Genomic DNA, 6,000 nt, shown 5'->3' on the forward strand with positions numbered 1-6,000 from the left:
TATCATAAAGTAGGAGCACATTATATCTAATCATTTTGGCACCAGAAACAGTGATTACGAACTGCACTGAGAAAACCAAAGGGTATGATAAAGTTCTAGTAACATAGTAGTGGTGTTTCGGTAAACAGCAGAACGTCTGAGAGCGGGGGGCGAACTTCCGCCTCCCAGCTACACTCAAAGGTTACGACTGTACTCCAGCTAAATGGCTCTGCATTGTAGTAGATAGAGAAACCGTTAGAAGTATTAAAAGCCTAAAATCTAACCTACCTTAACAATACACTAAATCCTGACGTTGATTAAAGAAAATCAATTCTATAAAATATACTACAACAAAAACAAAATTATTTATATTAAGAATTAAATAAAGAAAAAATCAATATAATAAAGTAAATAATCAAGTATACTCTTTAGATACACTAATAGCATCTCAGCAAGGAAAAATTTCCATGGGGCAGTTGTTTCAACACATTCAACGACATGAAAAGAACCGATGTCGATATGAGGTAAGTAAAATCATTACAACTTTAAGTCTTGCTGTATCTCTGATAGCAATTTACACACTGTCAGTTCCAACGTAGTGGCTAACCGACCGCTTTCCACGAAGTGGGGCCGGGGCTGTACCTGAGCTAAGTAACATAGCTTGACATGGTACCACAGTACTTTAGCTTTACGTGTGACCGTGCCTTATTCTGCCGTGTATTAGATTATTTTATGCTTTTGAAGAAGGCTAGATTACTCTAGCTGAAACCTGGGTAACATTTCGCAACTCAGACGGATTTTTGACTTATTTACCGAGACCTGTTACTCCTCATAATGATTCAAAAATGGATGGATAGAAAATATTTTCTAGCAGCTGAAATTTGATTCAATTTTCATCTTACTTCGTATATTATGTAAACTTAAGAGACAAAGAACATTTATTTTGATGTTTCGGACGTGACGGTGTGTAAGATGACCATATGTAGAAATCTGTTTCTCATTTTTCATTGCGTTTACTGAGAAAGAAACATTGTACACGTAAAGTAACATAAATAATTGAACCATGAAATCAAACCCTAGAGACCTTAGCTGTTTCATTATAAGAACGCACCCCTCAGAAAACAAATTTATTGGTAGTGTATTACAGTCAACGTTAAAACATGTGAAGATATATGTCGTAATAATTCAAAAACATCACAAGTTACGTAGGGACGCTACCATAGGGCATCAGCCGAGAACTTTCAGTCACCAGGAGAGACATTAGGCAGCACAGCTGAAGGCAGTTGTGAGGAGAACCAGCTGAATGCTACTCGGAACATGAGGAAGTGGGAACTGGACGTGAGAGTGGACACAGACGAGTGAAGTTGAATTATGGAGGAAGAGTGAGATAATAAACGGTTATGGAGCAGAGTACTGAGGGTGGAAGGGTATGAAGGTATATTCTAAGAAGTTGGTTTTTGCACTCAAACGTATCAAAAATCAACACCATCGCAGCTCATCTCTTCTTAAGGTTACTTTGAACTGATTTGTACGGTAGGGGTTGCAGCATAGTTCCTCTGATGAAAAAAATGACTTGGCTTGGGGTTGTCATTGCTGTTTGATTGTCACAGGATCCCCAAATAACTTTCCTTGCAATAAGGTTTCACTCATAAATGCGGTCACATTCAGTAAGAGTGGCATACATAAATTCTGTCACATATGATCATTGACATTCTAGATCACATCTGGCTTGCTATACTTGGCTTAGCATACCAGAGTAAACACTGCTAATGAAAGGCTAAACGTACTTGTTAAGCTTTCCAGGGTATTATACTTAGCTTGGAATATCAGAATAAAATAACGAGCTATATAAGGGGAATATTTGCTACCACCAAGATGGATGGGATAGCGAAATTGGTCTTTTCTGGCTACATGTTTACCAGAAATCTTGTGAGAAGGTAGTACGTACTTTCATAAGAAAATGTCGTTCATTATGATGGCCCTCATTTTCAAATGTCATAACTTTTTCTCAGTACTAATCCTCCAACAGCGTCTTCCCCATTTCGGTTCTACTGCGTGCTAAAGTGAGTTATGAGTAGAATGGGCCCAACAGGGATTAGATAAGGGGCAGCCCTAAGTTTCCAGCTTTGAGAAATCCAAACAACTGCATTTTTTTAGATACCTTCCTGTTTCAAAAGTACTATACTAAAGAAGTTGACTAAATAACAGATCTATTATTTTAAACATTAATATTCATTTTGGTGCACGAACGTCAATAGTACAATCCACAACACAAATTTATACCATATTCATGTGACTTACACGATGCGAAAATTACTTTCCTTTTCACAATCTCTATTCTTTTATGAAGACTCATTTTTATGCCCCTGAAAGCAAACTCATACGCAACCTGTTAGTAATTTATTGCTATCTTTCGAGAACTTGATGCTTCTTTCAGGTGGGTCGTTCATCAACTGCCTGTGCTGTCCCACATTGGACATTTCTTCTGGTAGATGATATGGGAATACCTTCCAGATATAATTGGTACCCAGGAAATGATTTCAAAATCTCTGGAAGGGGGGGGGGGGAGGGTGGACCAAAGATAGCAATATAGGGGTATACAGTACACTGAATTACAAAGTCTAGGAAGACAGTCAATCTAAGTGAAGAAACCCTGAAAAAAGTAACCTGCTCATCCTGGATGGGGATTGGAGGGATGGGGCTGCGTCGTTCTTTGGATAAAGACATGCCTACGTCATTCAGCCCAAAATACTGGCCTCGGATGAGAAGGTTGTACAGGCGACGACAGAAGGTAACTCAATATTCAGATGGAAGTCTTAGCTGAATTAATAAGCTAGAACTGGATGCAAATTCAAAGTGATACTAAGAAGAGAGGCTCCAGAGAAGAATAGTGTCCAGATGACGATGTCTTCTGGCTGGAGACCCGACAGGGATATCGCAAATTACTACACTGGGAAAATTTACGGAGCCTCTCCATATATAGAGACGAATCAGAAATACACGAGATAGGACATCTACGAAAATGTGGGCCCACAAGAATGCCACATAAGTACTTTAGAATCATTGTCAATGATAATAAACAAATCAAAATGGCTCTGCACAATCTCAGTTATACCTCTTCTGACGATACACTGTGACACAACTTCTAAATGTTCTTTATATATTTCTTCATTAATGTCGATGCAGCGATCCTCAGAACATGGTATGTGATAACAAGTGGATATAGGAATCTTGATGGTGATGGTTTAGAGTGAGTACCAAGAGAGTATGATGCCTGGCCTCCTTGTAAAGTCCCATGAATGATAAGCCATATTAGCAGACTAGACTGGGAGAGCATTGGTGAGCTTTGTACGTGACTCATAGTGCAGAGTGGTGTCGAGCCGTAGTAGCTTCACCAATTCCATATCGGTGATGCTTATATCGGACACTGCTGTACTAACTTCCATGATTACAATGTGCTGTCTGTTTAGATGTATCATCTAGTTAATTATTCCATACTAATGATTAAAAATGTAAGGATGGGACGCTGAAAGGTAAATTTTTTATCCTTCTAGCCCCTCTTCTCTCTTCCCCCTTCTACTTCGTCTCTTCTGCACTTGCCGCTTCTTCCCTAATTCATGCTTGTGTCTTTTTTGAGCTGGGATATGAAAAATGGGTTTTGTCAGTGTAATTTAATAGGATACATATTTTATGATGTTAAGGTATGTAATTTGGCGATTATAGGATTTTTTAGAACATTCGCACGAATTCATTCTCCAGCAGTCCGTTTCAAGCTTTTCCTACGTGGTACTGACACCGAATTCCATGCATCATCCTGAAAGGCTTTTTTTTTGCGTAAGTGCTCTCCTGGCGTAAACTCAGGTGCTTGTCATGGCGTCCAATCAACTTCGTAGCTTTATTGGCCCCAGGCTGCCTCGCTGAACAGGTAAATGCCACTAAATGGGTCTTCTAAAATTTCTTTCGTCGCTCCAGAGTCTACCTGTCGCCTCGTTCTGTCTCTGCAGTTGAATACCTCAGCCATTCCTCAAACTGTCAGCTAAAGTAACGACAGGGGAAGTAATTACACACCCCTCTCCTTTCACTCTTTCCGCCTCTCTCCGTCGCTTTTAAGCTGCCATCTCTTCCGCTGTTAGCCAGCCAGTGTGGCCGAGCGGCTCTAGGCGCTTCGGTCTGGAACTGCGCGACCGCTACGGTCGCAGGTTCGAATCCTGCATCAGGCATGGATGTGTGTGATGTCCTTAGGTTAGTTAGGTTTAAGTAGTTCAAAGTTCTAGGGGACTGATGACCTGAGATGTTAGGTCCCATAGTGCTCAGAGCCATTTGAACCATCTTCCGCTGTTAGAAGTTCAAGTTGCCCCTGGGGCATCATCGAATTTTGATGTTGCGTTTTGTTTATCGTTATCCTCTCGTGTTCACAATAATTTTCCTATTGTATTACAAATTAAAACTACTTTTAAGAACATCGCCCAAAAACTTTATAGTAGGTGTGTAACTTTTCAAATAATTAGACTCAATGTTGACTTATAAGTATCTCTTCTGTGTCGAACATACCCAAGATTCCTCAACTTCGTTGAGGGAGCAAGAGTGCGGAATAATTCTCACGTACATTGTGAAAGGTTAGTCATAACATGCAGATAGTTCCCCATCTCTTTTTTTCTCTCTGTTTCTGACTCTAAACCACGAAAGATTAATGCAACATGAATAACAACGTAATCTGTCTCTAGGAAATCACTGCAGGTCTCCGTCAGTGCTCTCTTTCTCCTGAGGCATTCTGAAACATAAAATTCAAATTATTGAAAACCTATGTTCACTACACAGTATCTCTGTTAACTGATTCTGGCCTCTTTACCTATCAAAGTTTCATCTTTCTACATGATATCCGTGTCCATACATTACTTCGCTCATGCGAAAGTCCATAGTTATAAGTATCACTGTGATGTCAATTATCCATGTCCTGCAGAACAAAGATCTAATAAAGGCATCTAAAAGAATTAAAACAGCATTAATGCCCTCCTCCTTCATCAAATTCTTTGTTGAGAGCTTCAAATACTAAACTGTCATACCTCATGAGCTTTCAAATGACTTACATGTTGCATACCCAGTGATTTTTCTGTCTATGATTTAATCAGTTCCATGGCATTTGTGTGGACAACTCTATTGATTTCCATTTGACCCTTACATGCTGCAGACTATTTGTGCCATTGTGCCGTTTATTGGACAAATACTGTGTTTTCACAAGGACCTTCTGGCCTATAGAGACAGTTTGGTCGGCCCTGTTCTTCCTCTTTATGGCCGCACAATGAATGTCGTTTAGCGCCACCGCCAATATAGTTCAATGTTGTTCTCTTGAAATCGGAGTTAAATTTCATCACCGCCCTCATCATATCTGGGACCTGTTTATTCTTTAGATCTGCAATCGGAGGATGTAATGTGGTAGCGTGGGCATTTCATTTATCACTACTTGAAATTCCTCTAAATATGTATTCCATGTGTTATACTTGTTACTACAATGTAAACGACACAATATCCCCAACTACTTAATTGTGAATTCAGCTGTATTCACACACGGTTTGTATTTATAAACATACATAGGCCTCATCCTATATTTCTTAAGGATGGCCAGCCAATGTCTGGATCCATAGTATGGTCCGTTATATGACTGTTTATGGTCAACTTTGCCAACTTGCTTCAAAAATCTTGATTGCGACCTTTACTAACACTCACCCCTTGTACCGAGGGGTGACGATGACATACTTATAAGTTAATTCTATTACCACAATAATGAAAATATGTCCCTTCCTTGTTCATGGCAAAGAGCCCATCAAATCTCAATTTTGGAAAACATAGGTAGTCTGGTCTGAAACTTCGCATGTGTAGCCCACTGACTATCTTTACACTTGGCTTAGACTTCCCTACTTAGTCTGTCCATATCTGGAAGTAACATGACTGTTTTGACATTAAAAATAATTTTTCGGCCCATAGTGACCATTACTAAGGACTATATATGAAATATATTTGTTG

The sequence above is a fragment of the Schistocerca serialis genome, chromosome 1 (assembly GCF_023864345.2).
Source record: "Schistocerca serialis cubense isolate TAMUIC-IGC-003099 chromosome 1, iqSchSeri2.2, whole genome shotgun sequence".
Classification (NCBI taxonomy): Eukaryota; Metazoa; Arthropoda; class Insecta; order Orthoptera; family Acrididae; genus Schistocerca; species Schistocerca serialis.